Genomic DNA, 20,069 nt, shown 5'->3' on the forward strand with positions numbered 1-20,069 from the left:
AGGGATCCACTGTCTACAATATGAAGTGAGGCCTATGAAAGCCCGCACCTCCTTTTGCGTCTTGGGTATTGGCATGTTAGCTATTAACTGAATGCGGTCGGGTGTAAGCTGCCTTCCCTCCTTGGACAGCGAGTGACCAAGGTAAATAACTCGCTGGACACAGAATTGCAGCTTAGAAGGGGACACCTTGTGCCCTTTTTCGGCTAGAAATTGTAAAACTGTCAGTGATGCTTTTTCACATTCAGGTTCGCTTCGGGCGGTGATCAGCAGATCATCGACATATTGAAGCAAAGCAGTGTTAACTGGCATGTGGATACTGTCGAGTTCTCGTTTCAGTGCTTGGCTATAGATGCTGGGGCTTTCTGTAAATCCTTGAGGTGCGCGTGAGAATTTGAAGCTACGTCCATTTAAACTAAATCCGAACAAATATTGGCTTTCCGGATCTATTGGGACGCTGAAAAAGGCATTTTTGAGATCAATTACAGTAAAGAATGTTGCTTCGGAATCAATAGCTGTCAGTAATGATGAGATATCGGGGACCACAGGGAATTGTGGCACAATACACTTGTTTAATTCGCGCAGATCAATAATTAGTCGATATACTGGCGGGGCCTTTGGATCTGTTCGTTTAAGAATCGGAATTATCGGTGAATTACATACATTGGAGTCTGTTTCTACAACCACTCCTTGGGCAATGAGTTCGTCAATGATTTGCAGTAAAGCCATTACAGCATCTGGGGGTAACTTGTATTGTCGCATTCGTGGTAGTACCACTCCTGCCTTTAGTGTAACTCGATATGGTGTAATATTCATGCAACCAACATCAGTAGGGCCTTGTGCCCATAAATGTGTAGGCAAAGTCTGCAATCGGGGATCCATGTCTCTAGACACATAATGACCTTTAAAATCACGTAAAAACAATCTTACTCCTTCCGGAGAACAACATATTATAGCTCCTAGAGCTTTCAATGTTTTTATTCCTAACAGGTTTTCTGGACATGATTTAGTAAGCAATAAATCTGTAGTTCGGGTCAAAGGTCCTATCGTAAATGGAAGAGGCTGTGACACTTCATTAACAATAGGTTTTCCTGAAAAACCAAGGGAAATACTCTGTGAGCCTGAGAGGGGTGCCCCTGGAACTTCACTACGTTTTATGGTTGTTCGACTTGCCCCTGTATCGAGTAAAAATTTCCTGTCTTGGCCTAATAATTCACTATGTACATAAGGTCCTTCTTGATCTACAGGGATCTCGATAAGGGGTAAGTCAACTTCCCTCTCTAGGCTGGTTCATGCATATCGTTGATAATCAGGATAGTCATACTGTGCGGTCTGGTACAGTTGTCGTGTCGTGGTTTGTGTGGCAGCAACAGGCAGCGCTGGTGCAGCTGGCACAAACTGTATAGTCTGTGGTGGAGCTGACATGGACTGTGCATGCTGCAAAGCTCCTTGTTCATTCTGATCCTGTCTAAGTGGCCGTGGTCTTTCTTTTGTAATACCCGTGGCGATATTACGCTTCAGGACTGGACAATCGTGTACATGATGACCTAGTTGTTTACAATAGTTGCATGTCCCTTTTACAGGTCCTACTAAATCGCCAGAATGTGTCGTACCCTTTTTATGTCCTTCAGCTGGAACTGTCTGGGAGACTAGCATCTTCATTTTCGTGTCTTTCATGCGTCTTTGTTCATGATCTTGTTCCTCTCTAATTCTATTGTGATGATACTGTAACATTTGTAACATTTGTGATGGAGTGTTACCTTGCCAGGTACTCTCGAATTTTAATACTCTATTCTTCACTTGGGGCAAGGAATTTTCAACTAATTTTGTCACAAACAGATGTGGGTATGATTCGCTACTTGCTTTTATACCACTATTTATACCAAAACATTTTTCAAATCGTGCATAGAAATCACTAGTGTCTTCATCTTGCTTCTGTTTACAGGCTGAAATTGCACCCCAGTCTTCCTTTTTCGTGGTTAATAAGCGTGGCAGTACCTGTACTAGTAGACCTGGTAGTGCTTTAGTTTTGTCCCCAAGCCCTGAACCTGGACCTCGGGCCTTTTCTTCTGTTTCTAGTGCAGTCCAATCTATCTTTTGGTCTCCTACCTCCCACTCTTTTTCCTTGAGTTTTTCATAAATGCCAGCAGGCATCAATACCTTTAATATTGTCATAATGTCGGGATAGGTATACTCTCCCATGAGTAACATGTCTTTAATTTCTCGGTGGAAACCCGCTGGGTCTTTGTCATGACTGGGTACCACTTTCTTCATTTCCAACAATTCTATTTTCGATATGGGCGTATATACATACACACGTTTAAACTGATTGTCCTCGCCCTTTATTGGGTGCACTTCTCGTAAGGGATTCTGTCTGTCCATGTAATACATGGTTCTTTCCTTGGTGGGCAGTGAGACATGTTCTGGGCATATAAAAAGAATGTACTGCTTTCTTGATTCTAGTATTTCTTTAATTAGCTTAGTACCTGAACCTCTCCATCTATTCGTGAGTAATTCGGTCAATATATCAGGTAAGGGACCAGGATCTGAATGTTGGCTTTTATACAGTATAAGAAGTTGTTGAATCATATAAATCCCAGCTAAACGCTGTTCATCTGGGGTGAGATTCAAAAATGTGTGTGCTACTGTGTCATCACTATACTTCCCGGGGCTGTCAACCCAATGGACAGCTGACCTGGCTAATTCTTGTTCATCCATAGAATCGAGAAAATGATAACCCCTTCGTTCTCGGAGTAATTTATCTGCTGCTTGGAATGAATGTTCGTTAGACCTTATATATATTATTGGTGTTTGAAATTTCCTGTTATTTTCTAGACACATCGGAAGTATCGGATCAGTAAGATATCTAGTACTATTACAAGATCTTCTTTTACCTACATAGGCTATAGTTTCTGACTGTCCTGTGGGCAGTCCTGATGCTTCTTCCTCGCTTTGTTCGAACTGGTCTACCGCTAATCTTTCTTCGTGTAGGCGTTCTATTTCTTTACGGATCTTTCTGCACATGGCTATTATACAGTTTTGCTTATCATGTCTCCCTTCTGATATATTCTGGCTCCATCTGGTAAGAGTTTGCATTATTTCCGGATCTACCCCCGGTCGGTCTTGATTTCTGATTACGCAATTTATGAGGAAACGCAACAGTTCCCCCTGTATTTCCACTTTCTGGTATTCCATAGCTCTGTTAATACATTCAGAATCTCGCCCAGTTTGGACAAAATGATATATATTATCTAGATGTGCAGTCATTCCTGGTAATTTCCCTAAATACACTGCGGCTCGTCTGATACGTAATGATGCTAGGGTCATTTCGTCCTCTTTTCCGGGCACAGGGTCATATCTACAATCTATAAGAAGTTCCTTAAGCGTACGGGCATTTATGAGTTTGGGGGTACGTGAATGTGCTGACTCTTGAAAAGTAAGTTTATTTATTCTAGGTGGCGTAGAAAAGATATTGGTAGCACCTCCGGTAGCCCCATCTGGGGTATCGGGTGTGAATGGATTCGTTGAACGTGATACAGCAACTATAGGCGTGGATACAGCTATAGAAGTAGCTGTAGGAACAGATGCAGAAACAGATGTGCTTGCCGGAACTTGTGTCAGAACTTGTTGCTGTAGCGATACGGGTACTGGATCTTGGCGTTGAACCTCCCTGGCAGGCGGTCTATGTGGGGCGGGATTAGCATACTCGGGAGCTGTGTCATCTAAATATGAGGAAAGAAAAACATCTTCTGCGGTTCTAGGATGCCCCTTAGGATGTACCTTTATTGGAAATAATGGGGTTGGCAAGTCTTTTGGTATCCCTGGAGTAGCTTTAGGTAATCCTTCAGCCAGAAGGGGATACATACCATTCATAAGGGCATTTCTTTGTCTGTCTACTTGTTCTGATTTCACTCGTGCACCTTCTTTAATTAATAGATTTTCTCGGACTTCATTTGAATTTTCTTTACTCTTCTCTTCCTGTCTACGTGCTTTTTCTGTTCGTCTATACGATTCTTTACGCCATAATTCAATGGCGTCTTTCTGTGATTGTCTGGCTTTCTTTTTCCATAATTCTTCCTCTACTTTCACGATGCACTCTGCATCCCAGGTCCCCGCTGCGGGCCACCTCTGACTTTCTGGTAATTCCTTAGTGTAGTCTACCCATAGATCAAGAAATAATATGGCGTCTAGGCCATGTTTATGATACATGAAGTACCCTGGAGTGTCCCTAGGAGGAATGGGAACAGCTTCTTCGAGTACCCCTTTTCTAGTTGTGATCTGTCTTAGTTTCGAAAAGAGTGGCATATTGAAAACTGATCTGATACTTGATTTTGAACAAACTTAATGAGAACTGATCTGATACTGGATTTTGAACAAACTTAATACAATAAACACAATAATGAACAGTCATTCATACCACAATATGCAGGACGTTATTAAAACATTTAACATTTAACATTTAACTGAGCAACAATGATGATGACGATCTAAGGAAAACTTAATCATTAAACATGATACTCGACTTGAACTGAATTATTCTGAATTTATATACTTGATATACTAGATATACTGCTAAAACAGTACAGATACACTGCTAAAACAGTGCAGACCGGATTTGTGTACCCAAACCCGTCTGGACCGGCACAACTTATGTGCACGCCAGAACGCCTCCCCAGTAATGGTACTCACCGGGTAGCTCGGAAACGGAAGGCCTCAGAAACTGGACTGAACTTGAACCGGACTGGACTCGACTCGAACGCTTCGGACACTGGACTCGACTTGGGACTTCGGAAACTGGTGGGCCTCTATATACCTCGGATCTTGCTCTCTCAGCTAGGCTCTGGTCGGGATACTTCGCACTTCTCACCGCCTCGTCTGGGTGTTGATCGCAGCCTCAGTCGCCCCCGCTTGACCGGAGGGAGATACAGGAAATCCTGCTGGTACGCGTTATTGTCCGTCCAGCTGTGGCAGGAGACCGGGCCTGCAACGCACCGCCGGCGCGTGAGATGAGAAAGTGTCCCTATTCGGGCGCCATTCATGTGGTAAATAATTTAATTACCGGGACTTAATTTGATACAGAAACATAATAAAATAGCTCAGTAAATAAGAGGCAGAATCCGTGGTATTAGAGGTTCTGAATGGGCTTTATTCCAGTGGTCGATTATAATCGGTTGCTCCAGGTTCCATCACCACGAAGGTTCAGGAAGTGAAGTACATACATTATTGACAAGAAATGACTTTTATAGAACATACATTACAATGAAATAGATGCGGGAGGCGTAACAATTGATAAGGAAGGTGACGATTCACATGCGTAACCGAAAATGGGTGTAATGAGGAGAAAAAAGGAACATAATTGGTTATGATGTCATATATAGGTGGATCTATAAGATTATACTTGGCATAGATGCGCGCGCAGCAGTATGACGTGTGATTGACGTGCAACTAGGGGGTGAAGGGGACTTGACATTTAGCTCTACATGTGGAGACAAGAAGTCTGGGGGGTCAAGTCAACCTAATCCCAAATCATATCTAACATCCTATGTTTAAAGAACTAAGTTATCCAAAAGAGAGGTTTCTTCGAGTAGAATCTTATTCTATACTGACTATACTGACTGTTAGCGCGTGTACAAGCGTCTAAGTGTCTACACTAGATGCGAGGGCGGAATCTTCCATAGTAACAGGGCTATGAATTACTTGCATGAAGACAGAGAAGCCGGGCCTTTGCTCGGTAGCTGGCAGAATGTTTACTTAAACTACTAGACAGGAATGCATTGGGCAGGGATCGGAGCAGATAACTTCGAAGGTGAAATACAGTTTTTTGCAGGCAGCAGGCTGATGTCAGGCTTCGTGAGCCGCGCAGAAGATGAGACAAAGTTCATGGTCACAGATGCAGGCTCAGACTGGAGCTTTCAGAGGCAGAAGGCAAGAAGAGTTTGATGACAGAATCAGGGCCTACTTGCCTGGACTGTAAAATGGCATAAGTGAACCATATAAAGGCGGTGGCCTTTCGTACTTAGGAATGGAATATCCGGCCCATTCATGGCGGATCAACAGAGGACATGTTAACGGCGGACGCACATGTATTTGCGTCTTCATAACTGGAACTGGAGGGAACATACATGTACTTGTAACATGCACATAGAACCGTTGGGGTCCAAGATAGGGGACATAACTGACCAGAAAAATCCATATTTCCACAGCCGTCACATCCATTAGAAAACACATTCATCATGTTCTGTTAATACATGTTGGCACCTGCATATTCCTTTACAGAACCAAGACTCAAGTATTTCCAAACCAGAAGGGCTGAGGAGCCATCCTTTAACTTTCACCAATATTCTCTAGTCAACCGCTTGTCTGGATAGCTACTGAGCTCAGTCTGGCTCAACCTAACAGTAATGCTTAGTGTTAGACATGACATCCATGGCGTGGTATTCCCCCAGACTATTTGCCTTCATCCCACTATTTTTGCTGGACTGGTTTTGTTAAACATAGCAAAATTGGCATATACCTAATTTTAACATTTAATTTCTCTAAAAGTCACTAGTAAATGCTACCCAGGGTCTGTAAATTACATGCTGAAAGGGGACTACACACATCATTGTGCAACCCACTAAATTAGCACTGTAGAATATGCCTCCGGTCCGCCACTACAGCCTGGTAATATAAACCTTTTGCCATGCCTAAACATTCCTTTTGAATATTTATAAGTCACCCATAAAGTAGCCCTAAACCCTAATTGGCAGGGTGCAGGGTACTTAAAAAGTAGGAATGAGTTTTTAGGTTTTACATGCCCTGATAATGAAAAACTCCTAAAGTCATTTTTCACTGTAGTAAGGTTATTTCCCCCATAGACTAAAACTGGGTTACCTTATTATACTTGTGTGATAACTTCAGTTTGGGAACAGATTGAGAAATGCTTCTTTCACTCATTTAAATTATAATTGAAAAACCTCTTTAATCGTAAAAATCTGTCTTTCTGCTAGTGTCCAGGGTCACATGACTGTAAATGGCCCTCATGTAGTGTGTTGTAATTCCTTCGAGACATGAGGACTAAAGGCGCCTGGGTGTAGAGGGAGTGGGTCTTCATGTATGGATGGCTGAGAAGGAGTTGCACCCTGCCATGGAGGATCCTGCCTGCAGCACACAAAAAGGAACCCAATACCAGGAGCCAAACCCGAAGGAAAGGAAATAACTGACAAGAACCAGTTTTGGAGTAGGCAAGGGATTGCCCCCACATAAAGACTGGCACTAGGTATAAATGTGGCACTTTCAGAACCTCTCATCAGAACACCCCTGTGGAAGATTCAGAAGAACTGCTCAACAGTCTGAAGGAAGACTGGACCTGCTTGCCTTGAAACCCAGGATGCCCACATGTGACTCCAAAGCTCAGTTGGTTGACCTCCTGTTTGAGCTACAGGAACACAACACACTCTCAGAGGCCTTTCCTGCAATTGCCCAGCTGGCCTGAACCACCTGGGCCTGCTAAAGTCTTGCTACTAGCCTCTGCTGGAGTGAGTCCTGATCCCCAAGAGATGCCCTCAGGTCCTGACCCTTGCTGGCATCAGGGCATACTCCTCCTACCGAAAACCTACAAAAATCTGCACTCCAGATGAACACCCAGAGGTTTGGGGCTCTTCGTGACCGGGAGCAGGCTCCTTGCATGAGAAACTGTCATCGAGACTCCGCCAATAAGAAGTTCAGATGGTAACCGGCTATTCACGCCAAACAACGATTGTGTGAGAGTTCCGATGAGTCAGAATCCCGGAACTCAGGCGAGCGAGACAGCGACTCCCCTCCGGAAGGACGGAGCGGTCTAGTGGCCCAAGCACTTCTGACACACCACCAAGCGTCACCTGCGTCACAGACACGGGATTGGTGCAACGACCAAACGAAGGCGGAGAGAGGGGCAGTCCAGAATAGAAAAGAGGCGGGGAATGAAGGAGGAGCGGTCTGCCAACAGGAAGAGACTGAACGCGAGGAGGGGAACGACGAGAGCAGAGAAGAGAACGAGTCGGGAAGGAATCAAGAGCCAGCTGAGAGACCAGAGCGAGTGGAGCCCAGCGGTAACAAAGAGGAGAAGAAGACGGGAGATCCGAAGACCGGAGGGTCCGGGAGCACAGCTACGACCGAGGACGCTCAAGGTCCCAGCGCCGCGGCCCAGTTCCTGGGTCGTGGCTCAAGGCAAGTGACCGCTCGGGGTTCGCTGTGGTGGTGGGCTGGGCAGGGCTGCATGGGGCTGTGAACGGGGCACAGGAGGGTTGGAGGTGAATTCTTTGCCGCTACTGACCAAGGCTCTTTTCGGTGACCAAACAGCACCCAGTCCCACTTAGACCGCTTACCCTTTTAGTCACTTCAAACCCGTTAGAACCACAATCCCTGGTGACGGTAGCACAAGCGGAGACTAGCGCACGAACAAACCAGTAACCCCGTGTATTTGTTGTTTTTCATGTCTCTGGGGCCCGGAATCCTCCACGATCAGCCAGAGAAGAGAACAGCTGACGGACTTCGCAAGGGAAGACTTTGGCCTGCACGGGACAAGAAACTTCTGGTGTTCTGCCTCCTCTACTCGCTTACAAATAACGTGTGTACTTTAACACAGCACTTGAGAAAACAAAGCAATTAAAAGAAGCAGCAACTTCTTTAAAGAAAAACTTTATTTGTTTCTGTCGTTTTTCTGACAAGCCATCCACTTTTCCCCAAGTTGGTCATCGCGGCCCGGCCACCCGGCCCACCGTGCTATTACAGATTGCTTGCGTCTCCCACCAACATGAGGCTAAAGTGGCAACTACTCCTCGTGTCGACAATGGCCACACCAACAAGCAGCACCAGCTGAGGCTTCTCACGTGGACTTGACATTTAGAAGGTAAACCTTACACCAGGATGAACCTGGTCTCTCTATCCGACCCGTGCTAAACCTGAATTTGTGACTTTGACCCAGTCCAACTGACCTACATTCCACCAAGTTGCAGTTTTAGTGCTATTTTCACCTGAAAATTGAAAAATCATAACTCCAGTTCTACTAATTTTAATTTTTGTCATTTTGGTGTAATTTTCTTCTTTACATTTTACTCTATTTTTCAAAATTGTTTTGGGTTTTTTCTTGTGTTCTGTTTTCACTTTAGTATGACTTGAATGCTTCATAAATACTTTGAACATTCCCTCTAAGTTAAGCCTGACTGCTTTTGTGCCAAGCTACCAGAGGGTTAAGCACAGGTTTATTTTGTAACTTTTACGCGTCACTCTGACAAAGATTGTGTTTATTATTTGAGTGGGGCTTCCTCCTCTCTCAACCAAAGTCCAATTTCTTACACTTGGCAAAAGAAAACAGGGTCCAGGTCACTTTCTCGCAGACTGACTGCACAGGAACTTCTCTTAATAATTCCTAAGTTGTAGTTTTATCCTTTAGAGAGTGGGCCCTGAATCAATTAGGCAGATTCTTCCTCTTTTTCAAATGCAATGGACAGATCATCACCTGTTCTAAATTTTGCAAGATGTATAACAATAATGGCTTAAGGCTCATCTCAAGTTTAACCTTTCCTCCTTTTTCCAAGGATAACGTGGAGAAAGAAAGATGATAATGAAATAGTTTGAGGGATGTGGAACTCAAACTACTTTGGGCCAAAAAGATAGTTTTTTTTTTTATATTACAGTTTTTATTGGGTTTTTACAAGTTACAAAGAACCATGCAATGAAGTACATATACGATATAAGAGAGCATATTTTGCAACATTTGGTAACATCTCGCTGTGGATCTATACTCGAGATAACACATTGGTAAAAGTCTGCATCTAGTACCACAGTTAGAACACATTAACAGATAACATGTCAGTACATTTGTAGTTGCGTCTGATTCTCAACCCAGTTTAATAAGATCATTTACTGTGAATAATGCAAAAGGAACACCTCTCCCCCCTATTGACGGGCACAACAAATAATCTGACTCTTCAGAAGATCTGTTTAGGTGTTATCACCAAAACAATGGGCAAAAAAGATAGGTTGACCCTCAACAAAACTGAATCTTTTCAAAACAATAAAGGAGAAACTGACACGGCAACTCATATAATTCTTTTGGCTGAAGTGAGTGGCAGCAGTAAAAACATATCCAAGACAGGCACTTCAATATAGCATGAATTCATTAGTTCAAACATAGAGCCCACATGAAAAGTAAAAAATAAATGTAAATCCCACTGAGGGGAAATAAAAGACATCAGGGATATTTGTTTATTAGTTGTGTTTGGAATCTCACAACATGGTAATATTTATTGTTGTCAGCTAAAAGTCAAACCATACATTCAAAGACTAAAAACATACTAATTATTTTCATGAATCTATAAATTAATAAATAAATTAAAAGGCAAGAGCATTTTCAACTGGTCTCTTGACCCTAGATTTTACAGGAGAATACCAGGGTGTCCTCCGTCTACTCGGGGGGCAGCTACCGGCCCTCGAGCATCTACGGATGAAGCGGAGGTAGGAATATCTCCTTGTCCACAGCTAGGTTTGTGTCCTCTGAGGTGGAAGGCGATATGGGTAGTGGTGCCGGCTATGGCTTTGGTGGCTCTAGCTTTGGCATTAGCCACGGTGTGGGAGATGGTCTGCTGTCCGGTGACGAGAAGGCCACCATGCAAAACCTGAATGACCGCCTGGCCTCCTACCTGGACAAGGTCCGCTCCCTGGAGCTGGCCAACACCAAGCCTGAACACCAGATCTGCGAGTGGTACGAGAAGCAAGGCCCCGGGCCCTCCGCGACTACAGCCACTACTACAAGACCATCGAAGACCTGCGAAACAAGATCCACACTGCCACCACGGACAATGCCAAGACCCTGCTGCAGATCGACAATACCAAGCTGGCAGCTGATGACTTCAGGAGCAAGTACGAGAGTGAGCTGGCCCTTCGCAACAGTGTGGAGGCCACATCAATGGCCTACACCGGGTCCTGGATGAGTTGACTCTTGCCAGGTCAGACCTAGAAATCCAGATCGAAAGCCTGAAGGAGGAACTGGCCTATCTCAAGAAGAACCATGAGCAAGAGATGAACGCCCTGCGTGACCAAGTCGGTGGGCAGGTCAACGTGGAAATGGATGCGGCACCAGTTGCTGACCTGGGCAAGATCCTGTCTGACATGAGAGCCCAATATGAAGATCTGGCGGAAAAGAACCGCAGAGATGCCGAGGCCTGGTTCTTCAGCAAGACGGAGGAACTTAATCGAAAAGTTGCCACCCACAGTCAACAGATACAGTCCAGCAAGAGCGAGATCACAGACTTAAGGCACACCTTCCAGGGGTTGGAGATAGAGCTACAGACCCAGCTAAGCATGAAATCTGCCCTGGAAGGCACCCTAGCGGAGACCGAGGGCAGGTACTGCATGCAACTCAACCAGATCCAGGCCATGGTTTCCAACGTTGAAGTGCAGCTAGCCGAGCTCAGAAACGACATGGAAAGGCAAAGCCAAGAGTACAAGATCCTCATGGATGTGAAGACACGCCTGGAAATGGAGATCGCCACCTACTGCCACCTGCTGGAGGGAGAGGATGCACAGCTCTCGTCCAGGGCTTCCAAAGATGTGCTCCAAACCACCCGACAAGTCCGCACAATCGTTGAAGAGACCATGGATGGGAAGGTTGTCGCATCCCAAAAGAAAGTCCACAAATCTGCCTTCTGAGGGAAACATGTAGAGATCTTGAAGGACCCAAGCTGGCAAACCCTGGGTACATCACTGGATGAAGACCACAGTTGTCCTTTACAGAGCCATCCCTAACCTTATGGCTAGTCCAGCTACAGCAGAGATCCTCTAAAATGTGTCCTTCCCATAGAGTTGCTTCCATCTTCTTCTTTCTTGTCTGTCTAGAGATGGGAGAGCCAAACACTGCATAATGCACCCCTGCTGTTTAAACTTTTTTGGCTTATTGGCCATTGAAGTGAAGAGAATGAAGAGCTGACATGAATCAAACACTACAGTTCATCTTGTGCTTCTGAACGTCAGACTGGACTCATCACCAGGCAACAGCTAGCCATCTTCCATAGGTTTCCACCGCCTCATCTGCCTCTGTCATGCACAATCCAGATTGCTACTTACATGTAGCAATCTGAGTATACTCTGAGTATTTGATGAGTGAAGCGATCATCGGTGATCTGCACCGGAGCTGCTGAAAGACTCATTAGTCGCTGCCTCTACCCCCAACCTCCCTTAACTAGGTCGCCTGGACTCTACATCTTATGGATTTCCACCCTGGGACCCATTTTTCAAACAATCTCATATTAGATGCTGAGATGACTCTGCATGGTTTTTGTTTATTGGCATTGGCCTGAGTATCTATGTGGCCCACCTGGGTTCTGGTCCCGCTTGCTCTAACTTTTGGGCCTCCATAAGACACTTTTCTTCCACTGCCGGTCTACCAGAACTGAGCTGCTTCCCTGCCCCCTGTTCTTTTATTCTCCCCTCACTTCCCTCCTTCCTCTACTGAGGTCCTGATCCCCTATGTTTGATTATGCAACTGTAACTAATGTAACCATGCAAATCTGCTATCATTGTTATTCCCTACTGTGGAAACCTGAGCAACATGGCCGATGCCCGTTGGAGCTGCTAGACAGCTATATTAGAGATTGGCCCTGGTTCACCCCCTCGACCATCACCTACCCAGCCGGACATTAGGCATAGTTCTCCTCGTCTCCCCTTTTTGTCTCCCTCCGTCCCCTCCCTCCAACGAACTACTGTTAACTTTGTTCTCATGGACAAGATTGTACAGTACTTTAAAGCTATTCTATTTAAGGAGTTTACAAAAAACAAACCTGCTCATTAAACGTGGATCCTAAGAATGGAGGATAAAAGGTGACCACTCTTCTGGGTTGATCTAATCAAAGCGCTACCGGCCCAAGAAGCATATTAAAATGTCATAGGGCCCGCAAGGTGCTTTAGATCAAGGTGAGGCTTTAAGAGAAGAAATAACAAACAGCATGGTGTCCTATGCCTTCATTGTTCTAGCCTCGTGAGGTGCCATGCAGCTGTGATGTAAGCTGCCATTTAGTAGGAGATTGAAATAAATTCCATGGTCTGGTTAAAAAGGCACAGACTGAGATGGCTACTAGACAGCCCTGAACTGTCCCAGCTGTGAAACCCTTCATAGCCAAGGATACCACGATTGAGAGAAACTATATTCTAGCGCTAACACTTAAAGGATCATTGGATTCATCTTTAAACCAGGAAGAGAAAAAATAACCATCCATTAGTACAGCTCGAGCAAGCAGACATCGGTCACACCGAAGCACTTCATAGACTTTCAAAGGAAGATCATACAAACTCAAGGTTAACCTTTTACATTTCTTGCTCGAAGCCTCCGCTTTGCAAGGAAAAGTTAAATGAGAAGCCCACTGTGCTGAGAAAGGAAATCCTCCTAAACAGAAGGCATAACAGAGGCTATAAGCTCAACAGGAGGAGGTCTGGTACCATGCCTGTCTTGCCCAATTTGGGGTGCTGCCCTGTGATCTCTGAATTTGTTGATGACTTATTGCACTTGAGGCAGTGGCACACAGGCATGGGAGAGCTTAAAAATCCACTACACAAATAAACATTCGCCTATCAACATGGATGCTAGGCATTCTATAGAACAGCACCAAAACATTTGTTGTTGGACTTGGTCACAGAAAATCAATCTCTGGGACTCTCTAATTGTGACAGGGAACAGCTAGCACTTGAGGACACAGCTTCCACTTGCTTCTGAGCGATCAATGTCCACCCCCCCCCTCCCCCCCCCCCCCCCAACTGACAGCCTTCCCATTCTGAGACCCAGCTAGACGCAAGGCTGATGGTCCAATTTTCCTGTTTAATGCCTTGGTCCACAAATGAGCAGTCTCTTTGCATAAGGACCTCGAGGAGACTCCTCCCTGCTTATTTACATATGCCATTGTCCATAGTATTATCAAAAAGTACCCGAAAATGAACACCAGAATAAGGGAGAACGAAATCAGCTGTTGTTCCATTGCATTGATGGTCACGTCACTCAGATGCATTTCTAAACCAAGACGAGAGCCATCCATAAAAAAGTGAAGATTGAGGTCTTGATTACAGAACCAGCTCCCCCCATGCTCTGCACCACTTGCCCTTGTAAGAGAGAGGCTGTAGAAGACTGGGAGCCCAGCATTAAGAAGAGCGAGGCTGGTATTTCCACTTTTACAAACAGAAGCCCAAGGGACTGGTTTCACTGAACTCCTTAGCAGCCACTGAAAGAGTCTCATGAACAAACAAGCCTGAATCACTAAGCAGATTCAGGGATTTGAACTGTACAACCATCTGCAAGATGTAAGGCAATCCCCTGACCTTGGTAAAGGCCTGTAATGACTTGGTGTCCAGAACTGCCACAAGGTACAGGTAAAGATAGATAACTTGATGATGAAGCTGAATAACTACAAACAACTGACACCTTAGTAACAACACCCTAGAAAGTTCTAAGAGTATTTAGGCCAAATCTGAAACATCAGGTAAATCAAAGGATACCATTCAGTCGTACAGCTGCAAAGCTTAAATATCATGGGCCAGACTTAAAATTTGTCTTTCCTTAAAAACTTGTTCAGGAAGTACGAGATTTGTATTTTAAGGAAGGAGGAGAAATCCTTTTGCACTATGAAGCAGTACTAATAGCAACCATTGCTCCATGAGATTTGGACACTTCCTTTGGCAGTAGGGAAGAAACCTCCGGCATCAAGATGTTTGTTTTGAGGGTAAGAGGAGAGGGTTGGAGGTCCCACTGACCTGAGGTTATCGAACCCCATTTCTTTAGGTAGGCTGCCATCCGTACCCCAACAAGGACCATATCTGCAAGAATCGAGGGTGCACTGTTGTGGTAAAGATGAAATAACTGCTGCTACGGAGAATGGGTTTGTGGTGCCCTATGTGTGTGGTTCATGATGTTATTCCCAAAATGTTCTGTATTGTTGGGGAAACCTTTTGGGTGGGAATGCTAATCTCAGTGCAATTAATTCCTTTATCTTAATTGCTCACGGGAGTTTAACGTTTTCTCATCAACAGTCTCAGGCCATCAAATGGCATGTATACAAGTTGGACTGCCAATCTGCTGATACTCACAGAGCTTGCTTTTGCTTGTGTAGTGTCTAGTCCAGTATGCAGGGACTGTGCGGCAACACCATACAATCGTGAATCACTGACGATGTCTGGAAACCGCCAATGTCTATATCTCCCGAAGAGCTTCTGTGTACCTCGTTAATAAGTAATTACCATTCATGTCAGATAAATCGAAGCTGTCTAAAGCAAAGACTTTACACCATCTTTACACCGCAAGGTTATAGTAGATGATGGTCATGTTGCCAACGTTCACTACAACTGTTTTGCCTCAAATGAGTGTGCAAAACACTCTTTGTGCCCAACTGAACAGCTGTCAGCGCTAGGTAGGAAAATAAGTTATCTACCTGTAACTGCAGTTCTCCAGTACTGGCATCTTTCATAGATTCTCTTGTTTGAATCATTCCCCACCGTTAAAGTGGGAGTCCCACGTTACATAGTAAAGGAGTATGTATTCGTATCATAGGCTAAAATGGCAATGAAAAGTCAGTTTAATCGCCTATCCATGCCTTTTAAAAAAAGGACCAAACTTGAATCATAACCAATCAGGTGACAGCAGCACCCTCTAGAACACTACCATAAGAGGTGGAGTCCCTCAGATTTTCAACCACCAGTGGGGATAAATAATCCCAGTCAATGAGGGGAGCCTCTAAGGGAAGGAGGGTGGGTCACATGTGACTCTATGAAAGATACCAATACTGAAGAACTGCAGTTAAATGTAAGTAACTTATTTTCATTCTCCCGTATTGGATCTTTCATAGATTCACATGCTTGAATCAGAATAGCAAGCAGTTTTAAAGGTAAATGTATAGTAATAGAAGGACCCTTGAGGAGGATGGTAGAAACAGTTTAACACATCTTTATATATACACAAACACATTATATATTTATAAACATATGTACATAAATATAACCTACTGGCAGTCGCAAGTATAAAGTTATAGTTAGGACCTAGTTTCCATGGGAAGAGCGTTTTTTCATTTGCCAATAACTTTGGCGTCATTTGACAAATCTTTGCGCAATTTTTAGAACTAATTTGACACTCACTTTAGCTGGTGTCTTGAAAACTTCGGGGTGATGCATCAAGTGGGGGCCAAGAAATAGGGGCGGGTCCCAAAACGCGTTTGCATTTTCAGCAGCTCCCACTGTCCAAAAGCAATGCTGGCTCCTGCAGGAGGCTGGGAGCTGGCAGGTGCTGCGGGGGCATTCAGACTCCTCCTGTGGTCCCCAACCTTAGAATGTGGGTACACTGGGTGAGACCAGGGCACCCACAAGTGAGGCCTGGGGAGGGGGGGGCCACTTGCCCCCCCCCCTATTTAAAATTGGCCTGGCCCAAGCGATGGGGTCCTCGGGCCGAAATTGGCCCAGAGAAGGGGTGCCATGCTGCCCCCCTCCACAAATAATAATAAAAAAATGCCAGTCGCCAAAGGTCATGCTCCTTTTCTCCACCACTCTGCAAACACACCTCCTGGTGCAGTGCTGGTTGGGGGATTAGGTCCCCTTGGCTCCAGAGGGTTCTTGGGAGCCAACACGTCCTCCTGTTACCTCCAATAAGTCCCACACAGCAGGATTGTGGACAGGTGTTAGGAGGCCACGCCCCCTTTCTCCACCACTCTGCAAATGTGCATCCAGTCACTCAACCATACAGCCACTCATACACCCAGTCACTCACCCATACAGCCAGGCACATAACCACACACTCACCTATAAAGAGCTAGTCACACACCGAGTCACTCACCCAATCAGCCTCTCAACACAGCCACTCACTCACCCACACAAGCCCTTACACACTCATCACTCATTCACACAACCACTAACATACCCATTCAAACATCCATAAAAGCATTCACACAACCACTCTCTCCAATACAGCCACTCACACACCAACTCACTTATCCAACACCCACTCACTCACCCATAGTCACTACACACCCACTTACCCGCCCACCCATAGAGCCACTCACACTGCCACTCACCCACCCATACAGTCACTGACACACTCACTCACCAATACAGCTACTCATACAGCATCTCTCACCCACACAGCTACTCACCAACCCACTCATATACCCATACAGCCACTCATACACCCATACGCACAAGTAGACATGCATGCACACAGCAACTCACATAATATATATTAGAAGTAGTATCACTCATTAGTAATGCACCTAGTATACTACTTGTAGTACCTCAGTATGTATGTTTAACAATGAAACTCTTACAAAATACTTACACTGACAGGAATATGTCATCAGTGATGTCATTTAGATATCAATGATATCACTGAGCAGGTCATGAGTGATGTAATATGTGCGGTCAGAAGCAGTGCATTGAGGGGTATAAGTTATACCTAGGTCAGGTCAGGTACCTGCCGAATTTCACTGGTTTTGTATCAGTGAAATCTAAGCCTAACTAGAACATACCTGTAACCGTTGGTTTTTACAGTGGGGAAAAAAGAAATATATATATATATTATTTTTTTTTCATTGAAAAAAACATAGGTTTTAGGGACGTTATAGTTAGTTGGACATTTCAATCATACAAAACCAGAGAAACGTTATAGCTAGTAGAGCTAACTATAACTTGCGCCCCCGCAATGCACTGCTGATGACGTCACATATTACATCACTCATGACATGGTCAGTGACATCACTGATGACATCATCCAGTGAATGTGTGTTTCTGTAAAGTTTAAATATATCTTATATATGTTAATGCCAAGGTGTATTGAAGAATGAGTTGGTGTATAAGTGTGTGGGTGGAGGATTTAATAGGTGTGTGACTGACCGTTAGTGATTAAATGTGTCTTACTGAATGCATGGGTTAGTGACTGAACTGTGAGAATGTCTGTATCAGTCTCTCAGTTGTTGTGTAAGCTTCTGCATGGGTTGATGATGGTACATGACTGTCTATATGGGTTACTTATTAGTTGCATGAGTATCTGTATGGGTGCCTCAGTGTTTGTGTGTGTGGGTGGGTGGGTGGTGTGTGACTTTCTGCCTACATGTGAGTGGATAATTTACTGGGTGTATGGGTTCAATAGTGCATGTGGAAATAGCTGTATAGGAGAGTGAGTGTGTGTATCAGTGTGTTGGTGAGTAAATGCATGTCTAACTGGTATATGTGTGAGTAACTACATATGTGAAAGGCAGTATATGTGAGTGTTGGAGTATATAAATGACTATATGTGAGAGTGAGTAATTGTGAGAGTGGCTGTATAAATGAGTGTGTGCTTGTGTCAGTGATTGTATAAGAGAGTGAGTATATGTTAGTATCTGTATGAATAGGTTAGATAGTGAATGTATAAGTTGTATAGGTGAGTAAATGGCAGTGTTATTGATTCTTTACATGACTAGCTAGGTGTGTCAATAACTATGGATGAGTGACGGTGTATGAGTGTTTGTATAGGTGTATGAGTACATATAATAATGCTGTATTGATGAGTGACTGCATATATGAATAACTGTATGGGTGAATGAATGAATGTGTGTGTGTATAGCTAGGGATTAGTCAGTGGGTATATAGTAACTGCTATTGATTTGTCTATGGTTTCGAAAATGGTTGTCTGTATTTTAGAGTGGGTGTATCAAAGGTTATATTAGGGTGTGAGGAGGTGCATCAGATTATCACGTGGATGATGTCATCAGTGATGTCATTTGAGATTTCATTTGAGATGTCATTTGAGATGTCATCAGTGATGTCATTAGTGATGTCACTGACCATGTCATGAGTGATGTAATATGCGACGTCATCAGCAGTGCATAGCGGGGGAGCGAGTTATAGTTAGATCTACTAACTAGAACGTTCAAATTTCTCTGGTTTTGTACGAATGAAATGTCTAACTAACTAGAACGTCCCTGAAACCTATGGTTTTTTCAGTGAATTTCAAAGGTTTTTTAAATGCTAATTTCTAATTATAATGTTCATTAAACCTATAGTTTTTCATTGATTTTAAATTATCATTCCATTCTCAACCTGGTGAAAACAGCAGATATCGCCAGTTTTCCTGCAATAGCTTCCGCAGAAAAAAATAAAATCGCCACAAATGAGAGCAGCAACTAACGCTAATAATATGCAGAGTAGGCGTTCCTGTGCAAAAATAACACGAAAACACCACTTCCCGATATTTTCAATGAGCAGCCAAATCTGCGGTGCTATCCAAAAACAGGCGATAAGCTGTGTTAACAGTAGGAATGTAACATCTGCCTTTTACTGGTGTAAAGTAGGACGACTACCTACAGTGTGAAAGGGAGTCCAGCCCAGAATCACATCTGAAGACCAACACATGTCATAGAGGTACTGATCATGCACCTCCGACACCCAAGAAGGCCACAAAACCCACTGCCAGCACACTCAGGACCTCGCCCCCGGACCACCCCCCCACCCCCCACTACCACCGAGGCAGCGCAAAACAGGACAGCGGACCTTCCAAAAACAGCATGGCCCCTCTGCCACACATTAGCTGAATGTTGCGAGATGTGGCAACCAAACACGTGTGAAGGACGCAAGTCACCCACCAATAATAATGCACACAATACCAAGTGTAGCGGTGATGTGCTGGACAGACCTCACTATGCAGAGCACAAACCTCTCCATGTGTACATATACTGCTGGTGCTTGTAGTGTTGTGGACAGTGGACGAAACCATGTTACCTCAGGTAGTGGGGAAGATCTCGGTCATGTACCTGTGTCGTCGTCCCCTGTAAGCGGAAGCGCAGTGGGCTGGTCCAACGTCCGCCACTCCAGCCTAGAAGTGTGAATAAATAGGCCGGGGCTCCGGGCGTGGTTCACTTGTGTGAAGGCCAACGCGTCTGCCAGAGCGGCGGCCCTCACCCTGCCACGTGGCTGCCGCCATGACCACTGGCTGCCGCCATGACCACTGGCCTCCTCGACACAGGCCCCCTGCAATCACAGCGGCACAGCACCGCAGAGTTACGTTTGTACACACTACTGCCTTCAATCTACATTGCGGACAGCAGGGGTCACAA

At 44.6% G+C, this 20,069-nt stretch overlaps 1 protein-coding gene and 1 pseudogene across 1 annotated transcript in view; one reads left to right on the forward strand and one right to left on the reverse strand.

Moving 5' to 3' along the window:
- SEC23A (SEC23 homolog A, COPII component) overlaps positions 1-20,069 on the reverse strand; it is a 989,636-nt gene that overhangs the window by 495,038 nt on the left and 474,529 nt on the right. The gene's annotated exons all lie outside the window — the stretch shown is intronic.
- On the forward strand, positions 10,530-11,667 carry LOC146799367 (keratin, type I cytoskeletal 17-like; annotated as a pseudogene).

This window comes from Triturus cristatus, chromosome 9, assembly GCF_964204655.1.
Source record: "Triturus cristatus chromosome 9, aTriCri1.1, whole genome shotgun sequence".
Classification (NCBI taxonomy): domain Eukaryota; kingdom Metazoa; phylum Chordata; class Amphibia; order Caudata; family Salamandridae; genus Triturus; species Triturus cristatus.